This window comes from Triturus cristatus, chromosome 9 (assembly GCF_964204655.1).
Source record: "Triturus cristatus chromosome 9, aTriCri1.1, whole genome shotgun sequence".
NCBI classification, from domain to species: domain Eukaryota; kingdom Metazoa; phylum Chordata; class Amphibia; order Caudata; family Salamandridae; genus Triturus; species Triturus cristatus.
The window spans coordinates 1,090,389,737-1,090,410,093 of NC_140592.1; the positions used below are offsets into that span (position 1 = coordinate 1,090,389,737).

At 38.9% G+C, this 20,357-nt stretch overlaps 1 protein-coding gene across 2 annotated transcripts in view; it reads right to left on the bottom strand.

Annotated features, from left to right (window-relative positions):
• GNG2 (G protein subunit gamma 2) overlaps positions 1-20,357 on the bottom strand; it is a 229,559-nt gene that overhangs the window by 82,134 nt on the left and 127,068 nt on the right. Inside the window, exon 3 of one of the 2 annotated variants that reach the window (XM_085626957.1) lies at positions 20,031-20,124. The exons of the other annotated variant lie outside the window; for it this stretch is intronic. The gene's annotated coding sequence lies outside the window, so the exon portion shown is untranslated. The remainder of the gene's footprint in view (positions 1-20,030; positions 20,125-20,357) is intronic. 2 annotated transcript variants of the gene reach the window in all.

The following is a 20,357-nucleotide window of genomic DNA, read 5'->3' on the forward strand; positions in this document are numbered from 1 at the left end:
GCACCTTGGCAGTGCCATGCAAGTTTAAAGATCTCTGGGATAAAATAGTTAGAGATCAACTGATGAACAGGACCAGTAATATGAAAGAACAAGAAAAGTTATTGAGTGTAGAGGTGAACAGCCTAGAAAAAACTGCCAGTGTAGCAAAACACAAGGTCAAAGTATCTGAAGTATCTGAATCCCAGAGAAGGAAGCTGTAAATAAAATGTGGCAAGAGTGGTGATAAAGCAGATTAATTGCAAGGGGCCATGAGACTAAAAAATAATGACGGGAGAAAAGGGGCATTTGGTGAATATAACAATAGGTCTCTGTGTTTTAGGTCTGGCAATTAAAGGTATTTAGTCATTTCAAGTAAATGTCCAGCTATTAAAGCTAGGTGCTAAGATGTTATGTTATGTTATTTGCATTTATAGAGCGCACGGTTACCCTGGGGTGTCCTGGCGCTAAGTACTGGTTACCGGGGAAGTCGAGTGAATGCTACTGAGAGAAGAGCCATGTCTTCAAGCCCTTTCGATAAGAGAGGCGATCCGGGGCATTCCTGAGATGAAAAGAAAGCTTGTTCCAAGCTCTAGAGGCACAGAGAATTAAACTTCTGCCTCCCCAATTGTTTTTTTTAAATGTGGGGACTTGCATTATTTTCGCACCAGTGGACCGTAGCATTCTGCCAGGAACATACCACTGGAATTTGTGCCTCAGGAACTCTGGAGCAGTTCCATTAATGGCATAATGCTTTAAAGCATGTTCTTTGCTTTACAGAGAGCCAGTGCAATTTCTTAAGTTCTCCCTTCACAGAAACAAACTTCGGTGTTCCAGACAGCAGTCTATCCGCTGCGTTCTGGACTAGTTGAAGCCTGTTCATGTGTTGTTTTTGGACATTAAGATATAGGCCATTACAATAGTCCAAACGCGACATTATAAGGGCCGTCACCACTGTCTTGAGATTGCTCTCGGTTAAGATCTTAATTTTCCTTATGATTCTAAGAACCATAAAGCAGGCTGAAATCACTGTGCTTACTTGATCCCCCATGGTAAGTTTGTTGTCCACCAATACTACAAGGTTTTTGGCTTTTCTTGTGGGTACTGGACACAGACCAAGGTCCTCCGGCCACCACTCCGATGTCCACACCCGAGGATTGTTTCCAAATTTTATGACCTCGGTCTTGCTGGAGTTAAGTTTTAAACAATTAGAGGACATCCAGACCGAGATAGAACTCATACAGTCATGGAAGCATTCCCCAGACTCCTTTTCAGCTCCCTCCGTCAGCGACAACACAATTGTGTGTCGTGAGCGTAAGAGGCGAGCTGGAAGCCAAAGGACCTGATAACTCCAGCCAATGGTGCCACATATATGTTAAAAAGCATTGGGCTAAGGGATGAGCCATGTGGCACCCCACAAGGGAGTGAGAAGGGTTTGGATGTATTGCCATGCAAAATGCAAAAAAGTAGGCAGTTTTTCAAGAGTGTGTAAGAATGGACTGAAAAGTGAAAAAGCTAAAGTGAATGCTGTGTACACTGAAGAAAGCAGTTTTAAGAATGATGAAACAGTCTTGATCGTATGTGATGGCAAATATATCTGGAAAGCAATGATGTACATACTGGTTAGATCCGTATCACCTGCCAGGGTGCTTATTGGTGATACAAGATGCAGTTCTGGACATGTGGGCAGATGTGTGCTCTTCTAACAGTTTAATTGAAAGAAACACTTTTAGCAGATTTAAAGATGTGGATTTAAAGGAGACAGATGTGATCACAGAATGGTACTGTGGTGTGCAGCTACCAGGGGTAGGTTAGTTTGATGCATGATGGAGTACACTGCAAGATAAAGGGTGTATGCAGTGATAGAAGAGAAGTATTTCTTAGGAAGGAAGGAGTAATAAGGTTTAGGAATTGTTTTGGACTAAAATCATCCGGACGAAGTAATGGAACAAATAGTGTGGAAGTGAAAAAATGGAGAGAGAGGCTCCTAAAGGTGTTTAGGAAGGATTGGGATGTCTGATGTTTGAAGGGTTCATGCATTGCTTTGTGTTGCAAGAAGCATCAATACTGAAAGAGCATAGAGCAAGGAATGTTCCATTGGTACTGAATGGGCAAATAAAGGATAAGTTGAAGAGGTTGTGTGAGGAAAATGTTACAGAGCTGATAAAAGCACCAGATAGCTTGATTGTGGTAGTGTAGGTGTGCACACTTAAAGGAAAACTGAACATGTGTGTCAACTTGAAGGACTCTTCCCAACATAAATAAGAGGCTAGCTATAGCAAAAAGCCAATGTTTTCGCCACAATGGATTTAATCAGGTAATTGTTGCATCCCAAGGCCAGACATTTTACATATTTTGTTCTATTAAAGGGAGCTTACCATTTTGAGCTAATGCTATTTGGGCAGGCCTCTGCCTCAGCTGTCTCCCAGTGAATAGTGCATCGATTACTGGAAGAAGTATATAAAGCAGCCACCTTCTAGGATGATATCCTGGTATGTCATGAGTATATGTGGGAGCATGATCTGATGCTTGGGTATATTCTAAGATACAGGATTGATAGGAGGAATACAGAAGTGTATGTTTGCTATTGAAGAGGTGGAGAACTTGGGTCATACATTGGACAAGAAGGGGTATCAATCCAAAACTTAGTTTGGTAGAAGCCAGAAAGGTACCAAGTCTAGAGTAAAAGGAACCATTGGAATAATTTCTCGGAATGGCAGAGTATTAGTCAAAGTTTGTAGAGTGTTTTAATGTAAAAATATATGCCTTGAGGAGAGTGGTGAAGAAAGGAGTATGATCGAGTGGTCCACTGAATCTTGGGTTTTTTAGACAATAAAAATGTGTATAACTAGCGCAGTGGAGTTAAAGCCATTGACCTAATGTTCGAACGATTATTGTTACAGAGGTTAGCATGCATTGTTTGGGAGCTGCTTTAATACTAGTGAAATGTAGCCATAAAAGACTTGTTGCAATAGTTTCTACGATGTTTAGAGGAGCAGAGGGAAGTTATTTAGTCGTTGAAAGGGAGGCACTTGCATGGCGGTGAGGTGTTCTACATTTTAGTACATTTTAGTAATGCTAAAATTGTGTCTTGACCATACAACTCTTGTTAATGTTTTTAGCGCAAGAGGAGTGGGAAACGCAACTCATCAGATTGGAAAGTAGGTATAAAGGTTGTCGGAGTACACATTTGTCATTAGATACGCGCCTGGAGTTTGAAATATGAATACTGACTGCTTAACTAAAAATGAAATAAATAATCAAAAAATAGTTCTGAAGAAGGTGAAGAGGAAGATTGGTTGGTGACCATTGTAGGTGAATTGTGTGCAGGTGCATTTTCAGAGGAGGAGAGAAATCAAAGTGTGGAAGAAGATGAGGAGTTGAGGATGGCAAATGGGTGGATAAGAGTGGGTTGACCCAAAGGAGGGGAGAGAAACAAGTCAGTGGAAAATTACAACTTTATGAGGTCCAAATTAACTGTGGACAGTGGCTGTAACAATTAGAGACAGGTTAATGGCCGATGTTGAGGATGGACATAAGTTATCCTTACCATGGTCTCGGAGTGACAGTATTACTTTTCTGTGTTCAAAATATTTTATTAGGTTTTATTGTGAACAAGACAAACAAAAAATAATACAGTGCTGGTATATATAATGTTCCAGTCATAAAGAATATTACCATAACAATGTTAATATATCAAAAATTTCCATCGTCTTAAACATAGTAAATTATACAAGTTGGAAAGCGTGACAAACAAGGCTACTCCTCAAAAAAAATAGTCATATAACTAACAAAAACAAATAGCGATACTAAATAGGTTGTAAATTAATATTAATATAGGCCTCAATTGATTTCCAAAACTGTTGAAATGATGGTGCATTTTTTAATGGTCCCTTAAAGGATAATTGGGCACCCGATCTAATAAAAGTGACGTATGACCACCAGGCTTGGATTGATATTGTTTCAGATGATTTCCAATTGGCGGTAATGGATTTAACAGCAATAGAAATAAGGAGATTAAAAAGCATAGACTGTGGCTCTGATAAGGTAGATGATAAAACGTACGATTTACCAATAAGTATGTTGTACGTGAAAGTTTCAGAAATAGGAAGCTTTTTAACAACGATATCCTGAACATTTTTCCAGAATTGAGATATTATATTACATTCAAAAAGCATTTGCTTCAAAGTACCATCATAACTTTTGCAGTTCCAACAGAGTGGGGAGTCTATACATTTAGCTTCAAATAACTTACAAGGAGTCCATAGACAATTGAACAAAATAAAGGCGTTAGTTTGAGAAAGAGATACAGGAAACCATCCTGAAATATGAATGGTCCATATTTGTGTCCACTCTTTTAATGAGAGATTCAAAGATAGTTCTGCATTCCAAAAGGTAACTAAAAAGGTAATGTTAGTAGCATTACTACAATTAAGTTGCTTATAAAATTTGGAAACAGTATGTTGAGAAGCAGATAAAGCTTTGATACAACTTACCGAATCTGGAGTTTAATTTGGGGTAATACATTTGGAAAGGTGTTAAGCAAAGTATTAGACAGAGTTTCATATTTAAGAGCTTCGGAAGTGGGTAATATATATCTGGTCTGTAATTCAGAGAAGGATAATAAAGTATCATCTTCATAAATATCCTGGATAAAGAAAATGCCCGCTAATATCCAAAGTTTCCAGAATGCAATTGTACGGTTACATTTTAATGTAGGGTTATGCCAAAGGGAAATCATTGTAGAATCAGAAATACGTGATGAAAAGGATGCATCAAAATCAGTGATAATCAATTTAGTGGAAGCAATGATGGGGGAGGATTTAAAAATGTATTTGAATTAGACATGGTCAAAAGTGAAGGCAGAGGAAATGGTGACACTAAGTTGCGTTCAGTCATTAACCATTTATGAGAATAGCTGGGGTCTGAACATATGAACCAAAGTGAAGCTTGTTTTAAAATAAATGTTTTATGGTATTTGAAGAAATCAGGTAAACCAAATACGCCATTAAGTTTAAATGGTTTAAGTTTAGTATAAGCTAAACGTGGGGGTTTATGATTCCATATAAATTGTGAAATGAGCTTATCAATTTGTTTTGTATGTTGAGAGAGGCAATTGTACGGGGATCATAGATAAGGTGTAGAAAATAATTGAGGCCAATACCATTTTGATAGTTTCAAGTTTCCCCCACCATGATAAATGCACTGTGGACCATTGACAATTTGTTTCTGGAATTTTTGTAAATAAACAATCACAATTAACAGTAACAGAGTGTTGATTGTGAAGTGAGAATAGTATACCTAGATATTTAATTTTCTGTTTTTGCCAGTTACTTTCAGTGTTGTCCAATACTGAAGGTGTGCAGTGAATATTCAAGGGAAAAAAATCTGTTTTATGAGTATTCAAGGAATAACCAGAGACAATAGAATATTTACGTATAACCTCTAACATTAGAGATGTGGCTGGGTTACTAAGATACAATAGAACATCATCTGCATAAGCAGATGTTTTAAGGTCCACATCAGCTAATACAATTCCTTCAACATCTACAGAATTTCGTATGTGGGAGGGAAAAGGTTCAATATCTAATAAAAAGAGGCGACAATGGACAACCTTGTCTTGTCCCTCTAAAGAGAAAAGGGACTTGAAAATAAAGAGTCGGGCAGAAGATGAGCCATACAAAGTTGAAATCATTTTTATAAAATTATTACCAAAATTAAAAGAAGAAAGCGTTCGAAAAAGAAATTGCCAGTGCCGCGTCTAAGGCTAAGAGACCAGCAGGAGAGGTAATGGTAGAGGCCTTATCAATAACATGAAAAAGGAGTCTTGTGTTATTAATAGAAAAACGTTTTAACATAAAACCAGATTGATCTATATGTATAAGGGACGATAAAACCTGAGCTTATCAGGTAGCTAAGATTTTTGCAAATATTTTACAATCCTGTTTATCAAAGAAATCGGTCTATAATTCAAAACCTTGGTTTGGTCTTTATCTGGTTTAGGCAAAACTATAATCAACACTTCCTTGAAAGAGCAATCAAGAAAACCAGATTGGGCAAATGTAGTGAATAAATGATGTAAATAAGGGGTAAGAGTGTCTGCAAAAACTTTTGTAAAATTCTGCAGGAATGCCATCAGGGCCAGGAGATTTTTGGGGTTTAAGCGATTGAATAGCTACTAAAAGTTCATCTTTCGTGATAGGGTTATCCAATTTGACTTTATCAGGTTGAGAGAGTTGTGGTAGATTGGCAGAAGTTAAAAATTGATAGATAATTTGAGAATCTAAAACATCCGGACTACTGTATAATGAAGATTAAAATTTAAAAAATTCATCTAAAATGTCTGGGGTAGATCCAGCAATAGCGCCATTGTGTCTTTGTATGGCGTGAATTTTATTTCTATCTTTCTTAATGCGGAGATAATTAGCTAAAAGTTTCCCTGACTTGTTAGCATCATAAGCAAATTTAGCTTTCTGGTTAGCAATCTGTATACCAGCTATTTTACTTAGCATTGAATTATATTCATATCTGAGTTTTTGCAATGTGGTTCTAAAAACAAGATTTTGGGAAGAAATAAACATTCAAATTTTGAAATTTGTTTTTCTAATATGACAACTTGGTATTAAGCGTCTTATTCTCATGGTCCTTATAGAAATGACAACACCTCTTAAGTAAGCTTTGAAAGCATCCCATCTTATAAAAGGAGCGGTGACATCATCATAGTTATGTAAGAAGTATTTGTGAATAGTTTCTAAAATTGCATCTTTATGGCTGTTTTGATGAACATCAACATTCATACGCCAACGGGAATGAGACATAGACAGATTACCAGTTTGCAAGTGAAGTAAAATTATAGCATGATCAGAAACTTCAATACCACCAATAGTAGGTCGAGTTATAGATTTCACTAAGTCTCTAGACACCAATAAATGATCCAAACGTGAGTGAGAATTGTGGGTATTGGAGAAAAATGTGAATTCTTTCTGTGTGGGGAAATGCAACCTCCATACGTCAACCAATTTAGTGTTTTTGAATAACGTTCTAAGGGAATGAAATGCTTTAGGAGAAGTGTATTTAGTTGAGGATAATCTATCCAAAAGAGGGTCGCTAATCAAGTTAAAGTCACCCCCCAAAATTGAGGGAACTCTCCCAAGTTGAAGAATCTCAGAAGTAACATGGGTTCCAAAAATTAGGGTCATCTGCTGTTGGTCCATAAATATTAATTAAATATAAAAACGTATCTCCAATGTTAATTTTAACTTAAAGAAATCTACCAGCAGCATCAGATTGTTTGTCCAAAACTTGTAACTGGAGACTTTTGGAAAAAAGAATAGCCACTCCATTCTTTTTACCCTGTGCAGGAGAAGAGATAATCTGACCAACCTATTTCCTTTGCATGTGCATTAACATGGTGTTGTCAATGTGAGTTTCTTGTAATAAACATATATCAACTTTTTGCCTATGTAAAGAATCTAAAATCTTTCATCTCTTAACTGGATGTCGCAGACCTTTGACATTCAATGAAACAATTTTAACTGTAGGAGAACTATTCATAGTTTAGGAAGTGAAAGAAGAAGAAAAGAAGAGTGGAGAAATATATACATGTGATAGGAGTATTGTAAAAGATCAAAGAAGTAGCCAAGGAACATAGAGGACAAAACAAAAAAAAGAGAAAACAAATGTATATACAACATATTAGAGAACATAGATCAAGATTAAAGAGACACACACGTGCAGCCAAGAGAAGAGAGGAGAGGATGGTGGTACACCTGTGTTAAAACATTTTCATAATACTAACAGGAATATAACTGTCGCAACATCAAGAAAAAAAGACCTACGAATTACCATACAGTAATAAAACATCAAATAATTATACTATTTAGATAGTTTCAATGCGGAGAGTCATTTGTATCCATAGAAAGAGGAGAATGATTATACAAAAAGGGTTGAAGGTCTTCCGGTCGATGAAAAGATTTGGATATGTCGTCTTTCCAAATACGCATGGTGGAAGGGTCAAAGAGACCATATTTGAAACCAGAATTTCTCAATCGCAGCCTCAAAGCTGCAAAATCTCATTGTAGCGCCACTGTCTCCTTGGCAAAGTTTTGGTGAATGAAATTCTTCGATCCATTGACTAGAAGAGAAGGAATTTCATGTGTGCCTTCCTAATAAGAACAAGATGATGGTGGTGTAGAACCTTGAAGATGACTTGCCTAGGTTTAGTCTGGCCTGCCTTACAGTGAGATGGAATACGATGTGCTTTATCCATCTCAAATTTTTCAGAAAACCTAAAATTCTGTAAATTAGGTAACAGGTTTTCTAGATATCGCCTGCAATACCTCCCCTTCAATATCTTCAGGCAAATTGAAAATACGCAGGTTATAGTGCCTATTTCTATTTTCTAGGTCAAGCAATCTGTTACTAATGAAGGGGATTTTTGTGAGCTGTGGTAAAAGCTTATCAGTTTTGGTTATAACATCATGCAATTTGATCTCATTATCAGCAACCTTCATTGAGAGACTAGCCATATCTTTCCGTATATTTTTTATTTCCATAGCAATACTGTCAGTATTTGACATCACAGCCTTTAATTCCTCCAAAATAGTAATAAGGGAGGGTTCCAATGGGTCCACTATTTTTGACTTTACAGGCGGAGGAGAAACAGCCTGTTTATGCTTATTTGTTGTAGACTTGCTTTCCATTTTCAAGAAAATTAATAAACACAGGCAAAAATAGTTAAATTGTACAATAGAAATAGAGATAAATAAGCAAACCAGTGCAGCAGTTAAAACCAGCTGTGGGTGGAAACCAAGGCCCAAGCCGCGCCTTTTCCTAATGCGAGACTCCGCCTGTCTGACAGGCACTGAGGAGATAAGTTGAGGGAGGTCCCGGTGAAGGAAGCCAGAAGCCAAAATGTCCCAAAATCACCACTTTCACAGGAACAAACTGGCAAAAAAGGCGCTGCAGGAACAGGTGAGCGTCTCTACATGCAGGAAGAAAGCCAATCTTGCAATTATTGGCGCAATGTGACTCGTCGTGAGGACGGGTGAGCCGGAGCTACACTAGCGAGCCGCCATTTGGTTCGCATGCTTGTGCGTCTCAGTATTACTTTTCTAAGTAATGGGAGAGACGATTTATGAAAGAAGTGAAGTTGGAAAGCATAATACAGTTTTGTGATTAGATCTTCATGGGAAAATTATGTCCTGTCATGATAGTTACGGATAATGGTCCACAGTTTATTTCATAAGGAATGACAGCATTTCTCAAATGTGGGTTTGGTCAACATAGGACAGCTATGAGTCCCTTGGAAAGAATGGGATTTTTCAAGAGATTGGACATAGTTTTAGGTAAATGTGTTTGGAGTTGATGGTTCAAAATGGATTTGTATAAAAAGATGAGGTAAAAAAGATGCTTGGGAGAAGACCACACTGCATTCAGTTATGGAAGAGTCTCCATTCCATTTGTTACAAGGTAGAACGCCAGGTACGTTAGTGCGTCCAGCGTCATGAATGACAGAGAGTGACAACAGTGTTGATAGAGAAGGTTGAGACTGAGCAAGAAAAAAAGTTTTAAAAAAACAAGCGAACAAAATTGGGTGTGTTTAGATGATTCAGATTTGGAGAAATGGTGCTTGTAATTTTGTGAGTTAGGAGAGAAGGGAATGTCAAAATATTTTGAATCTAAACATGTCATCAAGGTGAGTAACAATGCAGTTATGTTGGAGGGTGTGGAAACATGGAATGTGGGAATCTTGCCACACATGGAGTATGTGTCCTTGAGATTTGACAGACATGAGCTAGAATGGGAAAGGAGAGAGAAGAGAATTAAGAGATTACTAAAATGGACAATAAAAATGACAAATTCTGACATGTGCAAACTCACTATTGTTTCCCCACTATCATCTATCATATTCTTTCTGCTGGATATAGAGATACAAACCCTTACATTGATTGATTTACTGAAACTGTTTGATATGCTGCTTTAGCTACTGTGTTGCATTTGTTGCACTGGCTTCAAATTAGTTATTCATATGTTAATCCAATATATTGTGTAACAATTTCGGTTGTGCATTTTATTGTTTTTATGTGGAGAAAGAGGCGTGCTTTATTTTTGCATTATTTATTGGCAGCCAGCGTTTTAAATAGTAGACTTGTGGAATGCAAACAGTCAAATATTTGGAGAGAAGATGAATGTAAGAATTTCCACTGTGGAGCTGGTTTTGGTACATGATCTTAATCTTCGAGAAAAATTTTATGTTTTTTAAGGCACTTCTTCAGTTTTTAGTACTTGAGGTAATAGCTGGCGTTTGAGTTTCGCTCTAATTTCCTCTTGTTTGGCCCATTCAGCTCTCACCTGGACTACCAACAGTGACTAGAATTAAGCAGTGGCTGCCATGAGGTGCTCCACCAGTGGAAAACATTCTTGCACTCATGAATTTGCACTGTTGTTATAGATATAAACTAGGACAATCCCCTCATTTCACTCAGCATTAAATATTAAGTCATGTTTTGAAAATAAGGTCCTTGAAGACTGTTGATTAATTTAGGAGGACATAGGTTTTTTAATCTAATGATGTTTATAGAGCAAATTGGCAAAGTCTTCCCTGTGGCTTTCGCTTTAATTAAAGCTGTGTTTTTTCAAAAGTGTTTGTGTGTCTATGCTAGGAGTGGGTGTTGCTGTATTTGTGGCTATGTTGCTAATTCTTGTTTTACTCTAACCTCTTTAGTGCTACAGCATTGACTGTAGTTTTTCTCTTTATCATATAATGAATACACTGACAATAAAGTGAACATTTTACATAATAAAGACAAATGTCTCCAGTAGTCGATTTAGAGTTCAACATTCCTATCCATGGCCTAAAGCAAGAAAAAACACCCATAAGGGTTGAGCAGCTCTGTTTGTATTACCTTCATGATACTTTGGTTCTCGATTTTTAGGCCACAATAATTTGACCACAGATTTAGTTAATCAATATCCTGGTTGAAACTCAAAGGACAACCATGGGTCTTTTGAGAATGGCAGGGAGGAAACGGGTTTGGGGTTAAATAAAAAGCTAAACACATGCTCCTTAACGGGGGGGGCATTAGAACTTCCCCAGGTGTCCTTGCACATTTTTAGTTCATAGCCTTCCAAGGAGTAAAAGTTTAGTCTTGAACAGCAGGCTGAAACCTAATCTGTCAGCATCTTTCTTAAAGTTGTATTTGTTTGTTGTGTTAAGGTTTGGCCCTTTCAACCATTACTATTATGCTGTTCAAAGATTTTACACTCACTTTGGTACCCTTTCCTGCATAACTGAGAGTGTCTTTAATTAATTGTGTCTGTTTGTTACTGTTCAATTATCTAAGGTTAGTAAAGAGTTTGTTCAATATTTAGTTTACAGGTGGTTTGCCGAGGCCAATGTGGAAGTAAACAGAATTCACCCTTGGAAGATCTTCGTAATGTTTCACAGGAATGGGCGGAGTCGCAAAATAGCTTTACTGTTTTGCCTATGGATTAGGAGGTTGTTTGTCCATTGTTCAGACAAAATAAACAAGCATTGGCATAGCCAATAGGTCTCGCCTTTGGGACCTTATAAGTGTTTAGCCATGCAACAGTTGCATAACTAAACACTTATAAGGTCCCAAAAGCGAGACCTGTTGGCTATGCCAATGCTTGTTTTAACTGCTGCAATCTATTGAAGCCTATCGGAGAACATCAAAGCGGCCGTGCGGCCGCGAAGGTGATCGCGATCAAACATCAAAGCGGCCGTGTGGCCACGAAAGTGAAAGTAATCACGGTAAAGCGCCGCGCGCCCGCCCGCACACATGCACTGTAGCTCTAGGCTGGCCTGGTAGCACTTTTTGGAGCCCTCACAAAAGGTCTCGCCAGACCAGCGCATGCGCTGGGTCAGGCGAGACCTAAAAACTCTCTATTTCTTCATTACAGTTCTGATGATGACTTACCAGATTTCTCTATGACCCTAAGCTACAATCTTACTACATCTGAAACACGATTTTCCTAAAATGATCAAATAGTATACTACAGAATTGAGGGATTTTAGGGGAAGACACAAGCTGAATGAAAGTGGAGGAAACAAAGAACTGAGAAAACCCATTTCCATATATCCGGGTCTATACCTTTCACCTAATTTCTTACTAACCCAATACATCAAGGCGAAAATGGCATCCAACCTGTTTTTGCTGACGCAGTAACTGTTATTGACACACATTCCATGGAATTAACACTTGTCTGAAAGTGGTCCACAAGTACTATGGTCTGAAATGAACAGCTTCAAAAGCAAGAATATTATAGGTGTGGATCTGAGTACAATGTGCATTCATTGCATAGGCCATATTAAAATAATATTTTAGCAGTGAATAAATATGTGCGTCTATGGAGAAAATTCAAGAAAAGTAGAGGATTTCCCCAGAAGGAGGCAAATCAGACCTGCCTACTTTGTGCCTTAGTCACAGTGGTATGCTGAGTAATGGCTAGTCTTCACTCCTCTAAATATCTAGACCACTTCATGTAGGATTTGTGTGCAATCAGGTCTACCATGCAACTACTAGGAGACATATCCAAATATATGAACTTAGCTATGCATTTGACTGGGCCTTAATTTGAAGTCCAGACTCCAGAGACAGATGGAGAGCTCAGCAAAGACTTATTGAAGAAGATTTTTGTTTTGAAGGGGAAGTCTATTTTCAATACGCTGAAGGAGAAATGAAAGATTTTGATGCGTTGATGGCTGTCCATAAATGTATCTTTAAGTGAGAGGAAGTTCATGGGACTATCCCGATTTGCTGTTATTCTTTTCATTGCAAGGTGAACCTCTCTGCTTATCTTGTGGGCATTTTGAGAAATTATGAATGTCTCCTCCAAACTGCCCCTAGGTGTGAATTCTGTCAGATTTATATGGCAATAATTTAGGAACAGTAACTCACAAAACAAATGTCCTTAAGGCTAAGTGGCATTCCCTATGTGCACCAAGTGTCTCTGAAAGCAGCATTTGTGTTCCTCTTACAAAAACATCATCTGTGACTTATGAGCAGAGGGAAGGGGGATTCCTTTGATTTGAGAGAGCTCCTTGATGTGGTCTGAGCAGCTATGAGAAGTGAAGCCACTGAAGCTAGACATTTGGATTAATAAAGTGAGATACTTTCTGAAATAAGACACTGACAAGACTCTAACAGAATAAACATGATTTCCTCATGATCCTTGTAAACAAAGCTTTCCATCACATACAAAATTTAGCCAAAACAAAGAGCAGCTGAAAGGGGTTTCTCAAGGGTAAAGATGCCCAGGGATATCCCACATTTTCTTTGGCTCTAGGGTAGTTTACTGTGGAGTCCACATCTATTATTGTGTCCTTTTGTCACTGAATGCCACCTACTTCTAGGCGTGAATTACACAGGCCTCTGAAGGGGCATGCTCAGGGATGACAATGCAGTCACATTCTCTTTTAATTTTTTATTGTATGTTTTAAAGAAACATGTTTTTATATATTTTAACACATATTTAAAAAACGTGTATCTAAGTAAATGTTTCAAACATGTGTCACAAACACATTCATGGTGACACTTAAGCTACTGGAAGTAGGAAAGAGGAAGAAGTTCATTAGACAACCAAGTAAGGTAAAAAAAAAGTCTGAGCTAGGACTAAAGCCAGTGAATACTGTTGTATTTGGATAAGAAACTCCAGTTTTGTGGAATATGTTTTCCATAGATGCTAATTAAACAATTCAACAAACTGTATTCTCCTGGCATGTTTTCCCAATTAAATCACATAAATATTTTAACCTCCATCAAAGCCTTCTCTGTCCTTGTATTTTGAATAAATGTCGTCCTATATGCTGGTAATTTCATATAATACAATATCCATGAAATTACTTTAAGATTACACTTACACAAAAGATTAATTGTAGCAAGAATGTATTTCCATGTGAGCTCAATGAATTAATATTACACAGAGAATAACTTGCAGGATTCATCACCAGCAAGCAGTGGATAACCGCAAAGATAACATACAGGTTTTTTACCGGCAATCATTACAACCTCTAAAGAATCTTTAGCAGTATCAATATCAACTTAAGATCAGGCCCTATGTTTTACAAGCATTTTGGATTATGATCATAAGATACTGCTGACATCTCTTCACCAATCTCCAGATTTCAGTCCTCTTTTCTAGTAGTAAATGTGCCCCAAGATTATACAGAAAATGCTTGTATACAATAGAACCCTTTAGATGTGATAGTTTCTTTCACAGATAGACGTGATGATTTGAGCATTAACAACTGTCTTGCAGTGAGACGACGGTTAAAAAAAACTTGATAAAGATAACTCCAATTGACTGCCACTTCTTCCAATGAAGTTTTTTTCATATTCAGGTGTTCAATAGTACTAACATTTCTCTAGACTAAAACAGTTTTTTCCACTAACTTCCTTGGCCAATTATATTTTACTACCTGAAATGAGTGATAGAATTTGTTATATTAAGTTGGGATTCTAGAATAGACATAATATGACATATTGACATATTGAAGTCTCTATTGTATTCTCTTTTGATATTAACTCTAATCTACCTTTCTGAAATGTCGCTGCACTATGGAGATCCTGGATAATAAAGGTCCTTATGGTATTTCTATAAACCAAACATCACCTACAGCTAGGAATCTGCAATTTCCTTAGTGAGATCTTTAGTTTAATATTTGACCCCAAACAAAAGACAGAAAACAGTGTGGTTGGACTTAATACTTGCACATCTTAGTGTCATGGTATTGAAGACATACAGAAATATAAGAAGCGCCAATATCTTCATCGTGTTGAGCATTCCAATAAGGGGTTTACATTTATTTCCCTCACAATCATTAGTATTCAAATACATAAATATTGGATTTTATTGTTCCAGGACCTAAATCCATACCATTTGACATGAGCTCTGAATATGTTTTGGGTAAAGCTGAAGCACTACATTTTCCCAGTTATCTTTATATCCTGAAAAGCTTCCAAATCTAGTAATATTTCTCATTAGGCATGTCAAAGCCAATCTAGTTCTGAAATAGTCAATAACATTTCATATGCATATAAAGCAGGTTCATTTCTAAATCTTCATTTGCCACCTTGATCTAAACACATCTAATCGGAATTACTGTTGGTTCTAGGGTTAACACAAATAACAATGTTGATAATGGGCACTCTCGCTTCTTGCCCTTAGCTAAACATACTGGTTTGTAAAGAAGACCATTTTTGCTTTCTGCCACATACCACCAAAACAGAATCCTACTTCCTGCACTGGGATCTTTGGAAAGAAAAACCAATGAGAGCCACTGTTTTTGACATTTTAATTTTAACATGTTCTCAGCTGCACCCTGTAATAATGGCCGCCTCATGATGCTCCTGCAAGTCTGAAGAGTTTGCAATCATTACTTCAAGAAGGTGAAGGATTATTATAACTTTTGGTTGTAAACATTGTTAAAAGGAAACATTTTGAAAACTGATTCCGTTATATGAAAATATTTTGTTCCAAGGATTTTGCTTACAGTATGTAAAGACGATTTACATACAATGGATGTTATGGGCAGTACTATAACATACTGGGTAGTAATCCTATCTCCGGCAGCACACTGTGGAAAGGGTATGCATTACATCCTAAGTGCTGTAAAGGCACGATCTAATTATTGAATGATTTCCCCATCATACTGATGTTCTTAATACTTGTTTTAGTGATTTTAACAAACTTCTGTTTTATTTAATGGTCAATTATACTGTATTTGTCTTTTTGCTGTGACATGTATGGCTCAGTATAGCCAAATAAAGTATCTTGAAGATGATGTTTGCAGAACCCCAAATTCAGTAGCAGTGTCATGTCATAATGATCATCACACCGACATTATTGGTAGCAGCATTTCATAATTAGGGGAGTGCCCTGCTAAATATAGGTAGCATCCTAGCATAGGACGTCACATACTCTGTTTGAGTTTTAGTTTCCCAACCAGGGATTCTAATGCGACCTTCAGTGGTATGTTTTTCCTGGCACACATGTTATGCATCAGATATTTCTAGGGTTATGAAATATCAGCTAGGCACCATTTCTCCTGTGGTACATACATACTAGCGCCACGTGCCCAGCTGCGGACAACCATATGTTTCAGTTGAATTGTCTGAACTAGAAGTCAGAGAGTTTTTGCCTACCCTCTTCTATCTTTCTGATGAGTTCCTTTTAGACTTGAAATATTTTGAAAAAGTGTTGGAACAAGTTTATTTCCATAAACTGCTTGTTTTTTTCCCTGCGATAATTAACCTAAATGGATGAAAATGTGCACCCTGGAAACATTTTGTTTTGTGATGGTGTGTGAGGAAGAAGTTTGGTACTTTATGTGTTTTAACTGATCCATTCATGTTTAGGTCTCATGACGTAAGCAGCGCATGCGCTGCTCTCGTCTTACGAGGCTTCTTGGAATCGATACGATTACAGAAGTCGTCTTGCGGCTCCGCCTCCAATTTTCATTTGTGCGCATCGTTTTGCGTCTTGGCTGATGCAAAACACAGTGTAATGATTGCACCGGAGGCAATCATTACACTGAGGGTTGCCACCTTGTCCCCTTTTGGCCCCGCCCACCGGGATTTGATCGTTTACTTGTGGAGGGACACGGCCTCCTTCAATTACTCTGTAAGCACTATTTACATGTTAGCATGTCAGGAAAAACACAAGCGAGTCAAACTTCTTTCCGTGTCAACTTTTGGCTCGTGGAAAAGTGAGTGCGCCTAGTTTTTTTTGTTGGTGTACGAATTTTACATTCCGAGACATCCAAGATGTGGATATTACAAGCCTGAATTAAAAAACATGAAATCAACAGAATCATGTGTTTAACAAAATGGCGCAATTGACTTGATTGCACTGCAAGTATTTTCACGCGCGCATGGCGCGGTCCACTTCAGCCACGCTTTTCTCTCTCCTCCCTCATTCTACTACCCCTTGTTTGTATTATGGTCTTGCTGCTGTGCGTGACTGGATGCTGGTCTGTGTGTCACTGCCTTTGTGTTTCACCACCTTTGTAAGTACGCCCGTCACCGTCATGCTGCATAAGTTTGTATGTGTGTCTGCCACTGGCCTGCTGTGTGAGTATGGGTGTGTGTCATTGCCGTGCTGTCTGTATGTGCGCGAGCCTGCTCTGTCACTGTTTTACTGCCTGTGCGTGTCACTGCCTTCCGCTTAGCAGTAAGTGTATGTTTTGCTTCAGGTGTGGGCTTGGGGCCGGGTGTCACAGCCTGCCTCTCATCTCTCGCTGACATCTGTGTTAATTTCTCTCATTGGTGCTATCTGTGTGTGGGTTGTGTCTCGCTGTCGTGGTATGTCATTGTCTTGCTGGCGTGGTATGTCTGTGTCTCGCTGTCATGGTATGTCCATATGTGTGTTTTGCCTTCGCCTGGAAAGCGGGCGCCTCTCTTGCCCCCGTCGGTGTTTACATCTCGGTCTTCATCTGCTTCTCTCATTTCTCTGTTTGCGACGATTGTCCTTCGTGTTTCTTTCTTACAGACATTAAGGTCGCTCATCCCCACCTTTGCACCCCGTCTCCCGCTATCTCAGTCAGCAGGCTCTCACTGGCGTCGGTTGATTCCTCGACTCTGTGCGTCACTGCTTCGGTCGATGTCTCCAAGTATCACTATATCCTGTCTGGCAGTTACGTTCTTTTTTGTTGCCCCGTGTTTGTCCTATTTTCTGAAGGTTTGCTGCAAGCTCCATTTACTGCTGTATGAGTCTCTCTCTTCGAATTTGTTTTGTTTTGTCCCCTACTCTCCCTCCTTTCCAGTCTCACAGTCTCTGGGTGTTGGTGCTAATGGGCTACTATCTCTGCCTAGGCTAAAGGGGCAGAAGTCCTGAGTGCAGGTATTCCTTAAAAATAAAAAACCTAAAAATATAACATAGAAACGTATAAATATACATATTATGTGTTCATGACAGTAGGGTCACCTTTGCTGAGCATAAAATTTAGGATTATAAAACTAACTGGTCAATAATTAATCTTTAGCTACATCGATCTTAGCATAGTCAAATGTATTATTCATTACTTTAGGTACACGGGGGGAAAACTCCTGTTGTAATAACAGTCAAGATGTTAAATCTAATAGCACATATTTACAATTTTACAGTCTCTCACAGTCCCGTCTTTTCACCTGCCCAGCACTCTCACCATAGCCTCAGCTAAGGGGCCATTACCACCACGTGCCTTCACAAAAAAAGCATTTGCAATGCAATAGGTCTTGCATTTACACGAGTTTGAGCTATTGGCATTGTAAATGACAATGCCTTTTATTTATGTTTAAAAAACAAAAATAAAAGGCATTGTCATTTGCAATGTCAATAGCCCAAACTCGCGTAAATGCGAGACCTATTGCATTGCAAATGCTTGTTTTTTATCGCTATTGCCAATGAGTGGTGTTGCCACACTGTTGCCCATGGAAAGGTACCCGCATCCTATGGTAGAGTTAGCTATAGAGAATAGGAATGTATTGTTTGCTGCAGAACACAAGAGTTGTGGGAAGATACCACCCTCCGCGTCAGTGCACCTTATGCAATATTGTCTATGCTCCAGCAACGGTGAGGCTGGTGAGAAGAAGATGAGCTAGGACCCAAGGAAGGGGAGAGTAGGGAAAGCCATCTACCTCTTGTCCACCAAGGAGAACGTATGTGATATCATCTTTTCCACTATGCAGGCCCTGGAATTTCTCCACTTTCTCACTAATTTGCATGAGAGCGCCACACTCTCAAAGGAGGGAGGGATGGGAAGAGTGTTTACAATAAGAATGTCTAACAAAGACCTTGGCGTTCAGCGTACTCAGACTAGCACTGAAAACATGATGTTCTCTTCTTGTGTAAATTATGCATAGCGGAAGAATGAGTGGAAGGAGAAGAGTTGTGAAATAACTTCAAAACTGAATTTAATATTGGATTAAATGTGCTTCTGGCCTAAAGGCACAGTGTCGTTAGCACTCTATCACCTCAATTTGTAATATTTACAATGACAGTAGACAGTTGAGAACATTGTCTAAATATAACAAATAACTGCATGTTTATTAAATGTGTGTAAACATCTAAAATGGTATCGCAACAACATCATTTTTATTTATACGTTAGTGACAATGGAGCACAAGTAGAGATGGGCAGGCAGCCAGAGTGAGGGAGACATTGGTCTTTGCCCACACAGAGGAGGACTCCCCACCCCATTTAGAGACCCCCCTCCTTCTTGGTGGGCATGATTTTGCAGAAAGCCATCCTCCAGTCTGATAGATACATTTTCAGTAAAACAGAATGTCAGACTGGCCGCCATGTTGTTGCGGTCAAGATACCATTCGTTTTTGCTTTTCAGGAGCATTAAGGCAGGCGTTTGTTTCATACACCCAAAACATCCAAGGCAGGGATAGGCTGCATAGCGAGGACCACTCTTACTAGTGTGCTCCTCCCGGTGCACTGAAGGCAGCTGCCAAGTGGCGGCTCCACCAGCACAACAGAACTGAACAGGGTGGAGGACCCACAGAATGTTTCCACTGCAAGAGCCCCACCAATTTATAGCAGGGCCATTGCTTTAACCCCTTCTGTGCCCATGACGAGCTGGACTCGTCATGGGCCGCGGATGCGCTGTGCCCATGACGAGTCCAGCTCGTCATGAACCCCGCCCGCTAATGCAACGCCCGGCACAGGGCGGGGAAAGGGCGTGGCACACAAGGGGTTAACAAACCCTAGATGACTTCCTATGTTTACTAGCATGGACTGCCACAACACCAGGAAGATGCATTGCCGCTCTGTGAGAGCTGCACATTGCACAGTTTATTCACCCAACACACAGCCACAGGCAAAGCTGCTTGACAAACACATGTCTGGTCAAGTCAGCTTCCACAAGGCCAAGGTCACAAAAGCACACTGATAAAAACAGGAGAGAAAAACACCAGCGATTAGTAACAAAACTCATTCACAATGCTCATTACAAGTTGAGCCATGGCACTGTTTGTCTTGATACTGTGAGACCTTGACCAGTATCAAAAAAGTCATTCTTGTTAAAAATACTTTGAAACTCTTACCATTGGTCTTGTTATTTTTGTTGCTGTTTACTCACTCTAACGAACACATGATGTAGAGTAAAATCAGACCTCTCTCATTACAAAAGCCAACACCCTGTAAATAGCAATTAGCATTTGTTTAATTGCAATGATCTCAGACCGAATATAAACTATAGTTACATGTCTATCACAAACAAGTATTTTTCTTTCGACTCGATTCACAAAAGGAGCAGGATAAATGTTGAATATTTACACCCATGTTTTGTCTTCCCAGTTGGTTTGGCCGCCCATTGAGGCCCACTCGGGTATAAACTCCCTGTGCGTTTTTGCTAAGTGGTATCACCTATG